At 42.9% G+C, this 17,202-nt stretch overlaps 1 pseudogene; it reads left to right on the top strand.

The window, feature by feature from the left end:
* The first annotated feature begins 15,013 nt into the window (after nucleotides 1-15,013).
* LOC124109684 (prothymosin alpha-like) lies at nucleotides 15,014-15,544 on the top strand (annotated as a pseudogene).
* Nucleotides 15,545-17,202: the final 1,658 nt, after the last annotated feature.

A 17,202-nucleotide genomic window follows, 5' to 3' on the forward strand; every position in this document is an offset into this window, starting at 1 on the left:
TGAGGATTAGATAAATATGCCTATGTGTAATATGTTTAGGATTACAGTTTTCTGTTAAAAAAAGGAGAAATAAAAGGAAAATAATTGTAATAAAGTGAATTTTAAATATATAAAGATATAGGCAAGGTTATCCTAGAAGAGATGGAGATAATGTTTGCACCTATGTGTAGAATCACCCTGTTGCCACCCCCGTAAATGCAAAGTGATTCAGGTGTGTTACAACACAAACATCAGGAGCATTGTGTTGGTGACATGCTCTTCCAAAATCAATTCTTTTTCTTTTTTTCTTTTCCAGTTGTGAGAATTGAATCCAGGCCCTCTTGTATGCTACATAAGCATTTTACCACCAAGCTCCATAACCCAAATCAATTAATTTTTTTTTTTTTTGTACCAGGAAGATTGAACCCAGGGGCACTTAACCACTGAACCACATCCCAGCCCTTTTTTTTTTTACATTTTATTTATAGAGAGGGTCTCACTGAGTTGCTGAGGCTGGCTTTGAACTTGTAATCCTCCTGCCTCAGCCTCCTGAGCTACTAGGATTACAGGTGTGTGCCACTGTGCCTGGCCTCAAATCAATTCTTGAATAAATTTCTAAATAGATTAAATCCCTTGATTTTCACTGGAGTTACATTTCCGGGAAGTATTTTTAACAACCACACTTGAATTCTAGGCTCAGATAATTTTATAGGGTTTTCATCTTTGTAAATGTCCAACGGTACATTTGGAAGTGGCACACGGGACATTGTTCCTTGTGTGGGCCATCTTACATATTCCCAGCCCTCGCCTCTAAATATCAGTGCCCTGTAGTGGGTGGTCCCACCCCCGCTGAGAATTCCTGAAGCTTTTCCAACCCTCTCCTTTTTCAGACTAGGTTTCCAGGCTCAGCTTTTTAAAATAGGTGCCTGTTGCTTTTACTGTTTTTTTGTTTTGCTTTGTTTTAGGTATTGGAAATTAAACCCAGGGTGCTCTACCACTGAGATATATCCCCTGTCCTTTTAATTTTTTTGAGACAGGGCCTCCTTGCTTAGTTGCTGAGGCTGGCCTTGAACTTGTGATCCTCTTGCCTCAGCTTCCTGCGTAGCTAGATGTGCACCACTGCACCAGGCTGGTGCCTGTTGCTCTGACTGCTCACTCTGTGCCTACCTTCAGCCTCGTGATAGCAGCTGGAGGTACCTGGTTATAAAGGGACTTTGCCCCAGCCAAATTTATCCCATTCATTCTGATCTCTGATGGTCTTCTTCCCTTTTTCTTGTCCTCCTTCCTCCCCGTTCTATTGACTGATTCTTCCACATATGTGACAATAATAGCCTACTGGCTTTGCTTCCACTCTTGTCCCATTACCATTTATTCTTAACATTGGGAGGAATCTTGAATAAATAAATCACAACCAGTCAGTCCTCAGCCTAACGGCTCCAAGAGCCTTCCAAAGACATTGGGAATAAAATGCAAATTCTTTTCTCTGCTCTGGAAGGCCACATGGCCCGGCCTCATGTTCTCTGTTCTTTCCCCTGCATTCCAGCCACACTGGCTTATACCACCCACATTCCAGCCTCAGGGTCTTCAACCTGCTCTAACTTCTTCTGGTTCTAACTTCTTAAGTAGCTCATTGGAGAGCTATTCCTTATCCTTAGGTATGATTCAAAGTGACCACCTTAGAGACCATCCCCGACTACTGCATCTAAATAGCACCATGTCCCCAATTGTTCTATATTCCCTTACCATTTTTTTTTTCTTTAAAGCATTCTTCACAATTTGAAATGGGAGTGTTACGTGCTTGGGTGTTTGTTGTTTCATTAGACTATAAGCCATGCTGGGGCAGAGACTTCATTGGTCTCATTCTCTGAGGTGTCCCTGGGCTAGCATGAGGCATGAAAATGCTGCTCAATATCTTTTGAATAAATAAATAAAGGTCTAACACATAACCCAAAATGGACCCATCAGAATCCTTCACCATGAAGTTGCAACTTGACAAAAAAGGCTGTTCCTTTCTTCTTTGGGTACCTGGGTCTTAAGACATATGGCTCAGAAAGTCTCAGCAGCCAAACATTCTGCCTTTTAAATCAGAGAGCTGGAAAGGAATCAATCACTGGGGAGGGTTAGAGAGAGAGAATGACGTAGTCATTTAGAGAACAGAGAAGAAGACAGATGACGGCTGGAGAGGGCATCTGCGCAGCATGGCAGGTGGGCACCATACAATGCTCTGGGTCCTGGGCTGTCTAACCTGCACTCCACGTATGTGTCCTGCTTCTTTTTTTGGGGGGGAGGGGTACTAGGATTGAAATCCGGGTCACTCAACCACTGAGCCACATCCCCAGCCCTATTTTGTATTTTATCTAGAGACAGGGTCTCACCGAGTTGCTTAGCATCTCACCTTTGCTGAGGCTGGCTTTGAACTCTCTTTCCTCCTGCCTCAGCCTCCCGAATTGCTGGGATTGCAGCATGTGCCACCATGCCCGGCATGTCCTGTTCTAAATGACCAGTTTCATTGAGTCATAGCTTATAGTCAATCAAAATCACTGTTTTTGAACTTACAACTCTAAGAGATTTAATAAATGCATGAAGTCATGTAACTATTGCCACAATTAAGATATAAAACATTTCCTTCAATCCAAAAAGCACAACTTGTCTCTTCAGTTTCACATGAGACTTCAAGATTCTTAAAAAAAAATCAAAAGTCTTGTTGAGGTATAGGTGACATCCAAGATAATAAACATCAACCTCACCACCTCTGAGAGTCTCCTCCCGCCCTGGGCGATCCCTCCCTCCTTGCTCTTCATCCCCTGAGCAACCACTACCTGTTTTCTGTCGCTCTACATTAGCTGACATTTTCTAAAGTTCTATATAAATGGAATCAGATGGTGTGTATTCTTTTTTCACTCTGCATAATTGTTTTTAGAATCATCCACTGCATTGAGTGTGTCAGTAAGTTTTTCCATTGCATGGATATGTGATAATTTGTCTATTCATTCATTTATTGATTGATATTTCAGTTCTTTTAGTTTAGGGTTATTACTAATAAAACTGTTATGGACTTTCATACACAAGTCTTTATGTGGACATATCATATATTTTCTTTTGCATGGAAACCTATGAGTGGGAGAGCTGGACCATGTATTACCTTAATATTTTTTTTGGTACTGGGGATTGAACCCAGGGGTGCTTTATCACTCCACAGTTGTTTTTACTTTTTTATTTTGAGGCAGGATCTCACTAAGTTGCTGAGGCTTGCTTTGAACTTGCAATCCTCTTGCCTCAGCCTCCCAAGTCTCTGGGATTACAGGTGTGCACCACTGCATTTGGCCCTTATATTAGCCTTAAAAACAGGTCTCTCTTTTTTGTCTAAGTCCGTTAGTTTAGGATTGGTCAAAGTCTCCAATAGGACTGGGCCTCAGTTCCCTCTCTGCTGACCTCCTCCAAGCTGCCTCTGATCCCTTGCAAGTCATGCTGCTGCAGGCTGAGCGCTAGGCTGTGCCTGTACCTTACCTTCCTGAGCACGTAGCCTTTGAGAAGCGATGTTGACTTACATAAGCACACTGACCTCTTGCTTCTCACCAAAGCCTAAAATCATGAAATCTTTTGCAAGTGTGTGCTTGCTGCTTCTGGACCAGAATGTTAAGTGCAGGAGGAATTGTCTGGCTTAACAGTCCGATCAAAATATGCCTGTGGCTAGACAAGGTCAGTGATTGACTCATGGAAGGAGAGCTTTAGAAGAAAAGACAGTCGGTAGAGCCACAAGGATGCCGGAGAACCAGGTCCATGCATTCAGAGCAGCTCCAGGACAGCCCATGTGGGCAGCATTTTACATCTAACTTATTTTTGAAAAAGAAATGCACTCAGATGTTTCAAAATTCAAAAGCTGGAGCGGTTTACAGCATTGCGAAAAGTCTTTCTCGTACCCATGTCCCCACTCACCCCATGTTCCCAGGGGTAACCACAACTCCTGCCTGCCCCCCCCCCCCGTTCTTTGCATAGTCTTCCAGAGATTTGCATATATAAATATAAATGTGTATATTTTGTATGTGTGCGTGTGTGGGGGGATGTTCTTTTTTACACAAGCCTGAGCAGACTAAACACATTGTTGAATGCTTTTTTTCCCCTTACTTATTTTAAGAACTTAGTCAGTAGCACAATGGGAAAAACCTCCTCATTCTTTTTCCATATATTTTTTTAATGGTCCTTTATTTTATTTTGCTTATTTATGTGTGGTGCTGGGACTCGAACGCAGTGCCTCACGTGTACAAGGCAAGTGCTCTACCATTGAGCTCCAGCTCCAGCCCCTCTTTTTCCATATTTACATAGTATTCCATTATACGTAACCAGTTGAGGCAGCATTTGGCCATTGGTATTGGTAAGATGAAGGAATGAGTCATGTTGGCTGGCATAATAAATAATGACAAAGTCACAGGTGGATTCACTTAATCTACTGAACTGTAATATAATCTCAGTGTCAGTAGACCGAAGATAAGGTTTCTGAGCACTTGATATGCCACTGGATTCATAAAGTAGTGGCTCTTAAGCTTGGTGTCCTTAGGAATTACCTGGGGAGCTAATTAAAAGAGAGGCCAAGCAGGCTCCCCCCAATTTCTCCATTGCCCCAGAAATTCTCATTCAGTGGAGATGGAGGTGGGGGAAGCACAGGATTCTAAGACAGATGGTCCTCAGACAGTTTTTGAGAAAAATTGTGCTCCACAGGAGAAAAGAGCTTTTCACCAAAGGAGTAACTGAATGGTTTGTTAATTCAAATTATTAAAATATTTTTATTCCTATATTTTTAAGTCTGAAAAGAAATGCACAAACAAGTAAATGTTTATTTTTTTTGAACTCTTAGGAAGGATATGTTGTCTCCTCAACCCCTGCCTTCCAGTGCTCTCTCTCCAACAGTTTCTTACCAGACGCTGTCTTTGAAGAGACATGAGGTCGCTACTATATTGCACGGAGCACGACTGTGATTGAGGATTTGGCCTTGTCTCTAGCTGGAGGCAGAGCTGTGGTCAGGAAGGAGGATTTGGGAATCCTGCATCAAATGCTTTGTTAACTGTCTGTGACTGGTGCTGACCTCAGGATTTTACAGGCATTATCCCAGTTAATCTACAAGGACCCACTTTACAGAGAGGAAAACTGAGGGTGAGAGGGCTAGTAATTTGTCTGGAGTGGGCAGTGGGACACACAGCCAAATGATGGAACTTTTTTTTTTTTGGCGGAGGGGCGGTGTTGGGTACCAGGGATTGAACTCGACCATTGTGCTACACACATCCCAGCCCTATTTTGTATTTTATTAGAGACAGGGTCTCGCTGAGTTGCTAAGTTCCTCACTAAGTTGCTGAGGCTGGCTTTGAATCCTCCAGACTCAGCCTCCCAAACTGCTGGGATTACAGATGTATACCACCGTGCCCAGCCTATGGAACTAGGATTTTGAATCCTGGTCTAAAGCCATCACTCTTAAACATAATATTTACAGTACAAACCACTTAATCACTGGAAATTTTTGGGAAAATCATTAAACCACTCTCAGGATCTCAAACACTTTATGGAAATCACTTGTTCACTATCCTTTGCTACCCTGTAAACCCTGTAGTGATGTGTCTGGGCCTTCTCTCCAACATACAGCATCTGGCAAACAATGGGTGCTCCAAGAATCGAATACCTGAAATGGGTTTGGGGGAGAAAATCCAAAAAAGGTTAATTCTGATGAGTATCACAACTGTTCAGCCTACTGTTTTTTTTTGTTTGTTTGTTTGTTTGTTTTTGTGTGTGTTTTTTGAGGGGAGGGTACTGGGATTGAACCCAGGGGCACTCAACCACTGAGTTACATCTCCAATCCATTTTCATTTTTTATTTTGAGAAAGGGTTTTACTAAGTTGCTTAGTGTCTTTCCATTGCTGAGGCTGGCTTTGAACTTTCAGTCCTCCTGCCTCAGCCTCCCTAGCCTTTGGGATTACAGGTGTATGCCAATGTGCCTGGCTAGCCTACTGGTTTTTATTAGATTATTTTAATTTTTAATAAGTATTTCCTGATTTTAGACTGCTAGATGCTCAGTGCAAATCAGAAAATCATTTTTTAAAATATATATTTATTCATTTTTTTAAAAAATATTTATTTATTTATTTAAAAATATTTATTTATTTTTTAGGTGTAGATGGACACAACACAATGCCTTTATTTCTATGTGGTGCTGAGGATCGAACCTGGGTCCCACCCATGCTAGGGGAGCATTCTAGCCACAATCCCAGCCCCAGAAAATCATTTTTAAAAATCAAAATATCCTGGGGCTGGGATTGTGGCTCAGTGGCAGAGAGTGCTTGTCTGGCATGTGTGAGGTACTGCATTCAATTCTTAGCACTGCATATAAATAAATAAAATAAAGGTCCATTGAAAACTAAACTAAAATAAAATTTTTTAAAAAATCAAAATATCCAGAGCAAAAAATATTGTTCAGTGGTAGAGAATGTGCTTAGCATTTGCAAAGCCCTGGGTTCAATCTCTAGGACCAAACCAAGCAAACCAACCAACAAAAAAAAAATCTAAATATTCATCCATAATTGCATCATCCAGGGAAAAAACCCAAAAAACAAAAAAACAACCTTGACCCTTCTCTAGTCATATCTGCCTGTATGTGGATTGGGGTCCCTCTGCCTCCCATCCTTCCTCTGTTAAACTGTCCTAATGATCCCTACTCAATAGGGGATCCAGGGAGGCTCCCGAGGGAAGGGTGCCTGCCCAGTGGAGGCAGTTTCTAGGTGAAGAGAGGAGGATGGTGGCATTTCAGGAAATTAGGAGGGGCCCAGGCCTGCCATGTGCTCTACCAAGCCCAGCCTCAAGACCTGACCCCTACTCTGCAGTCTGGACAGCAGAGGTCAACAAGCTGCCTCTATGGGCACCTATGGACCTCTACTAGGAAGGTCACTGTGTTCTGAAAGGACCACCATGGTCTCTCTTTCTTTTTAAATAACTTTTATTTAATTTTAATTGGCTAATAATAATTGTATCCGTTTATGGGATAGAACTCAGTGTTGCGGCTCACATCCTCATCCTGGAGCGAACAAAGAAGGCTAATGAATATAAACTCTTATACTGTTTCTATGTGGTGAGAACACTGAAAATCCATTCTTTCAGCTATTTCAAAATACACAGTGCATTATTAGTAGTCACAGTCATCATGCCATGTCAGGATCTCCAGGACCTAGTCCTTCTGTCTGGCTGAAACTTTGTACCTTCTGACCAGACTCCCCCACCAGCCTCTGATAACCACCACCACTCACTAATTCTAAGGGTTCCATTTTTTTTTTTTTTTTTTGAGATTCCACACACATGTAAGTGAGATCAAGCAGTATTTTTCTGTGCCTAGGCATTTCACCTTATATTGTATCCTCTAGGTCCATCTATGGTGTCGCAAATGACAGAATTTCCTGCTTTGTGAAGGCAGATAATATTCCACTCTGAGCATATGCCCCATTTTAACATCCAGTCCTCCACTCGCAGACACTCGGACTGTTTCCATGTCACGGCTGTTGGGATTCATTCCGCAGGAGCACAGACATCTTCAACATCCCGATGTCCGTTCCCTTGGGCATGCACCCAGACATACACTGCTTGACCATATGGTAATTGTACTTTTAGTTTTTCCCACTTTATAATTCTATTGGCCTCCTCTTCTCCTTAGTCTCCTTTGAGTTGGGTTAATGTGGGTCAGTGCTTAGAGAAGGTCATGCTAAAGTAGAAAGCATAGCCCCGTGATCCAGCCTGAACACCTGTCGGCTTCCCTCATAGCTCAGCTGTCACCCTTCTTAGCCCCAGGAGGATCCTTAGCTGTGGACAGGGGTAGACTACACATTTTTTTTTTTAAAGTAGATGGACACATTGCCTAATTTATGTGGTGCTGAGGTTTGAACCCAGATTGAACCCAGGGCTTTGCAAATGCAAATGCCTCACACGTGCTAGCCAAGCACTCTACCAACTGAGCTACAACCCCAGCCTGGTAGACTGCACTTCTGTTCCAACTATTGACCGTCCCTACTGGGACAGGATTCAACATCCCTGCTCAGTTGACCTCTGGAGTGGCCATTTGACTCAACTTGACCAACAAAATGTGGATGTAAACAATTGGGCTTCTGCTAAAGCAGACTTAAGAGCTACCTGTGCACCATCATCTTTTTCTTTCCTACCTTGAGTACAGCTGCATCCCTGAAAGGGGCTGTCCTGCCAGCCTGGATTGGAGATAATGTGGAATACAGCCAGGCTTCTCTACGATGACAAGTGCATGAGTGAGAAATATTTGTTGGGAGAAAAATGGTCTCTGAGGCTTGGGGGTCATTTGTTACCATGACATAACCTAGTCCATTCTGCCCATGTGGCACAGTGTCCTTGGACATGTGACTTCACCTCTCTGAGCCTCAGCATCAAAATCGGTAAAGCAGGGATTCTAGTGCTTATTTACTTTAGAGGGCTGCTTCCATATTTACACAATGTGGATGGACGTAACATCTTTACTTAACCAATTCTCTATTAATGGAATTTAAATTGTTGCCATTATTTTTTTGCTATTATAAGGAAGCTGTGGCAAACATCATCATTATCATCATCATCATCATCATCATCATAATACCATTTATTATTTCCTATATCCCAGAGACTAAGTTGTTTACGAGCATTTCTAATTTAATCCTCACAATGATACTGTAAGGTAATGCAATTATGATTCCTGTTTTATAGATGGGGAAACTGCCATTCTGAGAGGTTGAGTCACTTGTCTACATCATCCAGCTACTGAGTGGCAGGGTTGGGGTTTGAATGGAGCTCTTCCTGATCCAAAGGCTTTTACCACCCATATAGGAGTTGATATGTATTCAAATCCTCTTTCCTCTGAATTGTGGGTGTTCCAACTACTTGAAATCAAGTTCCCCAAAATCCCTTCACTACAGTCACAGAAGGTAGAGAATTTGTGAGCAAGGAGACTAGAAAGTCCCCTATCTAGTTATTTTGAAAACAAAATGGCACCACATGTCCTGGACCCATTTCACCTTAAGAAAGTTCATGGACTTGCCAACAAAGATATCCAGTCTTCCCTGGGACGGATCAGAAGGCCTCAGTTCTGGGTGCTCATTGCCAGGGAGCAGGCCCAGGACGGCACACGCCTCCTGCCCTGGTTATTGCTTTACCGCTGTACTTGCAGTTCTAAAAGAAGCACACTGGGTCCTCCAATTTTTCTTGCCAGCTGAGGGCTAGAGCCTGGCCAGCCCAACCTTCCCCCAAGGGCCCAGGTCCCTGGCCTCTGTAACGACACACCACTTAAGCAGCAGTCACTCAGGAAGGCTCTCATGACCAGCGGTCTCTTGGGCAACTGCCTCTTTTTGACAGAGGCCTGGGAATTGGCACAGGAGACATGTGAACAACAGTCTGCTTCCTCCAGAAACAGCCCCTGAGACATGGATTTAAGGGCACAGTTACTGGGAAGGAGCAGGAAACACCAGCAGAGGATACAAGTAAGACAAGGAAGAAAAGCCTGCCTAGTGTTACCACACCAGTGACCACGAGCTCAAATCCACGGGGCAACCAGGGGATGCCTCAGGCTCATCTCACCTGGGGAGTGAGGGGGCTCCACCTGTCCATCCTGCTCAAGGCAGAGAGGTCTCCTGTAGCTTTGATAAAAGCCTTCAGGTTGGGCTGGGGAACGTAGCTTACTGGTAGAGCACTTGCCTAGCATGCATGAGTCCTTGGGTTCAATCACTTGCCCCATTAAAAAAAAAAAAGGGCCTTCAGGAAAAGAGAGGCAGAAACTGGAAGATAGAAACTGACAAGAGCAGACCGAAGTGAGGAGGTAGGAGGGATATGGCTGGCATCTCCACCCTCTCCGATCCCATTAGGAGCTAGATCTTCCTGTGCAGTCCCTATCTATAGCTAGAAGCAGCATTTTAAACATTCATGTGGAAGCTGACAAATATTCAAATCTTATATCTCCTTATTTACATTTTTGCTTTCTTCTTTCTACATTAGGGGGATTATCTATTTAATATTTATTTATTTAATTTCGGTCTTTTTTTTTTTTTGCTACCAGGGATTGAACCCAGGGGTGTTTATCCACTGAGTCACATTCCTAGCCCCCTTGTTTTTTTTTTTTTTTGGTTTTTGTTTTTAAATTTATTTCGAGACAGGGTCTCACTAAGTTCTTAGGACCTTGCTAAATTGCTGAGGCTGGCTTTGAATTTGCGATCCTCCTGCCTGAGCCTCCTGGGCTGCTGGCGTTATAGGCATGCGCCACCGTGCCCAGCTAATCTTGTTCTTATTTTCTCTAGTTTCTGTTTCTATTCTTTTGGGGGTTACCCTAGTAATTTCAACTTGCTATCTGACTTATGAAATCTTAAAATTAATCAATGTCTTCCTCCCCGCCCCCCGCAGACTATGTAACGATCTTAAACACTTAATCAGCCTTCAGTTTACATGCAATGGTCACTGAATATTTTAACTTTACCTTATTTTTTTTAACTCTCAGAAGACATTATTATTAATTTTCTGTTGTCAATGAATAACATGTATTATTTACAAACATCTTCATTTCCAAATACGTAGGGACTTTGTAGTTTTCTTTATTAATTTATAGCATCAATATGTTATGGTCTGAAAACATATCTGCATCATTTTAATAACTTTGAAATCTGTTCCGATTTGCTCAGTGTCCCAGGGTATGTTTGATTTCTTTTAAATGTTCCATGACAGCTGAAACAGAACGGGCATTCTGCTGGGGTTGGATACTGTGTTCTGTAGTAGTCTGCCAGGCTGGGTGTGTTAATCGGTCCATCTTCTAGGACTGTTTTGGTCTGCTGCTGGTCCTTGCACTTACAAAGAGAGAGAGAGAAAGAGAGAGACAGACATACAGACACACACACACACACACACATACACACACACAGAGAGAATCTCCCACTAGGAATGTAGATTTGTAGATTTGTGTTTCTCTTTGTCCTTCTGCCTTTTTGGTTTTATGGGCTTCATACTTTTTTTTTTTTTAAACCATGTTATGAGGTACATGCAAATATAAAATTGCTATACCTTACTGGGAAACTGGTTTTTCAAAAATAATTTTGAATTTATCCTAGATTACAAATTTTTTTTTTTTAAACTTGGTTTTGGGGCTAAGGCTGTAACTCAGTGGTAAAGTGCTTGCCTCACATGTGTGAGGCACTGGGTTCAATCCTCAGCACCACATTTAAAAAAATAATAAATAAAGATACTGTGTGTTCATCTACAACTAAATAAACATAACAACAACAACAAAAAAAAAAAACAAAAAAAAACTGATGCGGTGGCGCATGCCTATAATCCCAGCAACTTAATGGGGCTCTAAGCAACTTAGTGAGGTCCTGTCTCAAAATTTTATAAATGAAATAAAAAGGGCTGGGGATATGGCTCAATGGTTAAGTGCCCCTTGGTTCAATCCCTGGTACAAAACCAAACCAAACCAAACCAAAACAAATAAACTTAGTTTCCTCCTTTCTCTTCTTCTCCTCTTCCTCCTCCTCCTCCTCCTTCTCCTCCTCCTCCTCCTCCTCTTCCTCCTCTTCTCTTTTTGTGTGTATATGTGTGGCAAAGAAAATCTTTATTGCTATAAGAAGCAAGTGCACTCATTCTCCCTCACCAACAGCTTCAAGAGTCCCAAAAATGCAGACTTCACACATTAAAGTATAACACAGACTTAGGGAGAAATAGTCCCTTGGACTATATTGACTGAAATATGAAGTATTGTTTTTTTTCTTCTATAAATAATCTAGCTCTATCATCTTTCTGTTGTTTAATATTTGCTATGATTCAAATGTTTATCCCTTCCAAAACTTATGTTGAAGTTTGTTTGGTGTTCAGAAGTAGGACCTTTAAGAGGTGTTTTAAATTAAGATTGGGAGTAGGTTAGTCCCATCTCGCTCCTGCTCTCTCTTGTCTCTCCCTCTCCTCGCCCTTCTGCCTTCCTTTATGTTATGATTCAGCATGAAGGCCCTCACCAGATGCCAGTATCTTGATCTTGAACTTCCCAGCCTCCAGAACCGTGAGCCAATAAATTTCCATTCATTATATTACCCATTCTCAAGTCTTCTGTTATACAGCACAAAATAGACAAAGACAGTATTTACATAACATGCTTTTTCCACTTCTCTTTTTTGTATATTTATGCTTTAGATGTACTTCTTATAGACAATACACATTTGAATTTTTATTATCCAGTCTGGCAATCTTTGCCTTTGACTGAAACATTTACTTTTTATACCTCACAAGATATTATTATTACATTCAATGTAAATTTAGACCTTCTACTTGGAATCGTTTTCTATCTGCCTGAAATAAAATATTTAAAATATCTTTTGTGTATTTAGATTTACTGGTGGCAAACCATTTCAGTTTATTGTTTTTGTTTGTTTGTTTCTTTATTCTGGGGATGGAACCCAGCACCTCTCATATGCTAGTCAAGTACTCTACCATTGAACTCCTCGAGGACAAGAACTTTATCTTGTTCATTTTATTCATCCCTAGTGCTCAGGATGGTCCCTGGCACATACGAGGTTCTCAATAAATACTTGTTGAAGCCGGGTGCAGTGGTGCACGCCTATAATTCCAGTAGCTCAGGAGGCTGAGGCAGGAGGATCACAAGTTCAAAGCCAGCCTCAGCAATTAACTATGCCCTAAGCAGCTTAGTGAGACCCTATCTCAAAATAAAAAATAAAATAGGGCTGGAGATGTGGCTCAGTGGTTGAGCACTCCTGGGTTCAATTCCTGGTACCAAAATAAATAAAAAATATGAATAATAATTGTTGAATGAATGAATGGGCATTGTAATGTCTATTTTACAATGAGAATGTGTATGAAAGCACTTTGATACAAATACTGCCCAAGCCCCTGACTTTACCAACTTGTTACTACAAAGCTGGATTTAATTCCCCGGTAGCTTTAACAGCCCATTCGTGTGATGATAAACACTTGTCTCTCCTCAGAGGGCTCCCCAGTTATTTCTGGGAGTCCCCAGAGGAGGGCTTACAGGAGTGGTGTGTGAAAGTCGGTGTGTAAGGGCACCCGAGAGCCAGTTGTTAAATATTCAGGAATTCTGTAAGCTGGTTGTTACACTGTGGTAGCTTGAAATTGGCCCCATTGGGAATATTTACATCATGGAAATCAGCCAATGCTACAAATCAGCGTGGTTTTTTTAAATTAAAAAAAAAAATTAGAGCCAGTTTACCAAACAAGGATCCCCAAACTAGTTAGTAAACTACAGTCCCCAGGGGGGCCTCAGATCCTCTGGCAGAGGCCCCTGCAATGAAGGCTTTTGGAGCCCCAACCCCCACTGCCATCCTAAGAAGACTAATGTCCCTGCTAAGGCTGCCATGTCATATCCTCTCAGGGAGCCAAAGGTAAAGTTCAGGGCTGCCCATGCACCACGCGGTAGAGGGAAATGGAGCAGAGCATCCCAAACCCCTCCAGCTTCTCTACCGACTTGGCTGGCTCTGGGAGCGCACAGAAACTTCTTTTTTTTTTTAAAGAGACAGGCTGTTGGAGGCTGGGCATAGTGGCGTAGGCCTGTAATCACAGGAGGATTTTGAGTTCAAAGCCAGCCTCAGCAGAAGCAAGGTGCTAAGCAACTCAATGAGACCCTGTCTCTAAATAAAATACAAAACAGGGCTGGGGATGTGCAGTGGTCGAGTGCCCTGAGTTCAATCCCTGGTACCCTCCCCACCCAACCCCCCCAAAAGAGACAGGGTGCTGCTATGTGGCCCACACTGGCCCTGAACTCCCAGGCTCTAGTTATCCTCCTTAACATAGAGTAATTTTTTTTTTTTTTTAACTCAAGTCTCCACAGTGGAGGTGCCCAGAGGTGGCCTGGGGACTCTATTCCCCTGTGGCAGACTCTGCTGGTTACATGGTCCATATCCATTCCCTCTTCTTCCTCACTGTGATGCCCAAACAGTAGAAAGGCAGAGGAAGAAGGCAGAAGCAGCACTGGAGACAAAATAAACTCCTTTCCTCAAGCTGCAGTGGCCAGCTACGGGCTGCTATTTCTCCCTGATTCCACCAGTGCCTAGGCCAGGGGAGGACAGCACGCTCCCCGATGCCAGTACACACGAAGGCCAGTGGGCCAGGATCCTCCCGCTGTCCTAGGCCCTCCATAGCTTCTGTAGCTGCCTTGGGCTCCATATATTGCCCCCGCCCCGTGCTCCATCCCTGCCTCCCCACTGAGCTCCCAAGCAGGAGGCACCCACATGGTGTTTCTCCTGAACCTGTTCTCTTTAGGGTCAAGGCATTTGTGCTCAGGAGACAGCAGCGTCTTGGGCTTCTCGGCTTGTGGTGTGAGCTCTGACCTTTACAAGCATTCTGGGAAATGTTATTTAAGTCTCAGTTTTCTCATCTGTAGAATGGGCTCAACACCCCCAGCTTCACAGGGGGACTCTCCAAAGATTAAATGAGAAAATGCTCAGGGTAAGTGATCCGTGGATAGTTAAACTCTCATAGATCCTGTGTGACACCCAATCATTTCCTTAGGACAGATTCCTAAAAGATGAGCTTCTGGGTTATAGTTTCTCATTCAGAACTTTGATACTGAAGAAAGTTCTCCGAAAGGGTTTGAACGAATGCAGGAATATTCCATTTCTCTAGAACTTCATTCATACTATGGGTCTATCTTTAGTTACTAACAAGATCGGTCACTCTTTTGTGTTCGTTGGCCATATTAATTTCTTCCACAGATTTCCTGTTCTCACCCTTTATCTGTTCCTATTGAGCTGTGGAGGCCAAGGGAGATGGAAGAGCTGACATTGATTTGGGTGACGTGGGGGTGACAATAAATAGATGGATGCAAGAGAAGTGTAAGAGGCAGAATCCATGATGATTTGGGAGATGGTCTGGATGTGGGTGGAGAAGAGGAGAGAGCAGTTAAGATCGACATCCAGGGTGCAGCTCCCCATTCGCTGCAACCACCTCCGGCAGCTGTACAGCCAGAGTCCCTGCACTCTAGTCTCCTTTTTAACCCACTGCATTGGATCACCGCGTGCCCCACCTGTCAGACGCAGCCGTGGACTCTAGCTCTGAAATCCCCACCAAGGACGTAAAGGAGAAGAAGGAAGTTGTGGAGGAGGCAGAGAGTGGAAGAGACCCCCTGCTAATGGGAATGCTAGTGAGGAAAGTGGGGAGCAGGAGGCTGACAATGAGGTAGATGAAGAAGAGGAAGACGGTGGTGAGGAAGAGGTGGAGGAGGAGGAAGGTGATGGTGAAGAAGAGGATGGAGAGGAAGATGAGGAGGCTGAGGCAGCTAGGGGCAAACAGGCAGCTGAAGATGACGAGGATGATGATGTTGATACCAAGAAGCAGAAGACCGATGAGGATGACTAGACAGCAAAAGAGGAAAAGCTAAACTAAAAATAAAAGGCCACCGTGACCTATTCACCCTCCACTTCCCGCCTCAGAATCTAAACGTGGTCACCTTCGAGTAGAGAGGCCCGCCAGCCCGCCCACCGCCCACTGCCCACCGTGGGCAGTGCCACCCGCAGATGACACCGGCTCTTCACCACCCAACCAAAACCACAGTGTGAACTTGCAACAGGGGAGGAAAAAAGAACCAAAACTTCCAAGGCCCTGCTTTTTTTTCTTAAAAGTACTTTAAAAAAAGGAAAATTTGTTTGTATTTTGTATTTATATTTTATATTTTTGTACATATTGTTAGGGGTCAGCCATTTTTAATGATCTGGGATGACCAAACCAGCCTTTGGAGCGGTTCTCTGTCCTACTTCTGACTTTACTTGTGGTGTGACCTGTTCATTATAATCTCAAAGGAGAAAAAAAAAAAACCTTGTAAAAAAGCAAAAACAACAACAACAAAACAATCTTATTCCTAGCATTCCAGTAACTTTTTTTGTTTGTGCACTTTAGCTGTACTGTAAGTAGTTGGTTTGTATGAGATGGTTAAAAGGCCAAAGATAAAAAGGTTTCTTTTTTTCTCCCTTTTTTTGTCTATGAAGTTGCTGTTTATTTTTTTGGCCTGTTTGATGTATGTGTGAAACAATGTTGTCCAACAATAACACCGGAATTTTATTTTGCTGAGTTGTTCTAAAAAATCCAAAAAAACAAAAACAGGTTGACATCCAAGTTCTGGCTGTTAGGGTGGTGGCAGTTCTGAGGTGGGGAAGATTGGAGGTGGAGATGATGCTTTCACTTTGGTCACTGGAGTTTGAGATTCCTTGTGGGATGCCAAAGTCTAGTAACCAGCTGGATTTGTAGGCCTGAAGCTCTGAAGACAGATGTCAGTGGGAGCTTAAGTCCTTGTCTGTGGATGAGAATTCCCTCTGGAGAAAACAGCAATGCCAAAACTGGAGATGGCGCAGAGCAGGAAGACTTGGAGGGAGTGATGGGAAACAGGTGGAAGACCAGGGTCAGGAGAGGCCACAGAAGCCAAGGGAAGAGGGGGTTCCATGACGGAGACATTGGATAAGACTGAGACACATCCATTTGAGCTTAGAGACGAGGCAAGGGCAGTTTAGAAGTCAGATTATAACAGCTTGAGGAGCAGATGGGGCTGAGGAAGCAGATCCTGAGGGTCAGGTCTCTACAGGCTTGGAACTGTTGAGGGAAAAGAATAATGGTTCTGACTAGAGACGTCATGCCTGTTTCTCGCCCCTTCAGCAATACTGGATGGAGCAAATTTTTAATCTTGCTCTATCTGACAGGTAAAAGTGCATTATTATTATTATTATTATTTTGCATTTCTTTGGTTATCAGTGCAGTTGGTTGGTCATTTGTATTTTTAAGAAAAGTTGCTCATTCCTAGGGTTGGCAAGTTTAGCACATAAAAATGCAGGATGCCCAGTTAAATCTGAACTATATGAAAACTCCTTTTTTTTCAGTGCTAGAGGTCAAGCCCAGGTCCTGGTACATGTTAGGCAAGTACTCTATCACTGAGCAACACACCCAGCCCAACAAACACTTTTTTGGGTACTGTGAATTGAACCTAGAAGTGCTTAACCACTGAGCCACACCCTCACCCCTTTTTAAAAAACATTTATTTTTTTTAGTTGTATTTGGACACAATTTCTTTATTTTATTTATTTATTTTTATGTGGTGCTGAAGATGGAACCCAGGGTCTCACAGGTGCTGGGTGAGTGCTTTACTTCTGAGCTACAGCCCCCCACTCCCTTTTTTATTTTTTATTTTGAGACAGGATCTCACTAAGTTCCTTA

Source organism: Marmota monax, unplaced genomic scaffold (genome assembly GCF_021218885.2).
Source record: "Marmota monax isolate L192 unplaced genomic scaffold, Marmota_monax_Labrador192_F-V1.1 WCK01_AAM20220418_F8-fsc00008, whole genome shotgun sequence".
In the NCBI taxonomy this organism is placed as follows: domain Eukaryota; kingdom Metazoa; phylum Chordata; class Mammalia; order Rodentia; family Sciuridae; genus Marmota; species Marmota monax.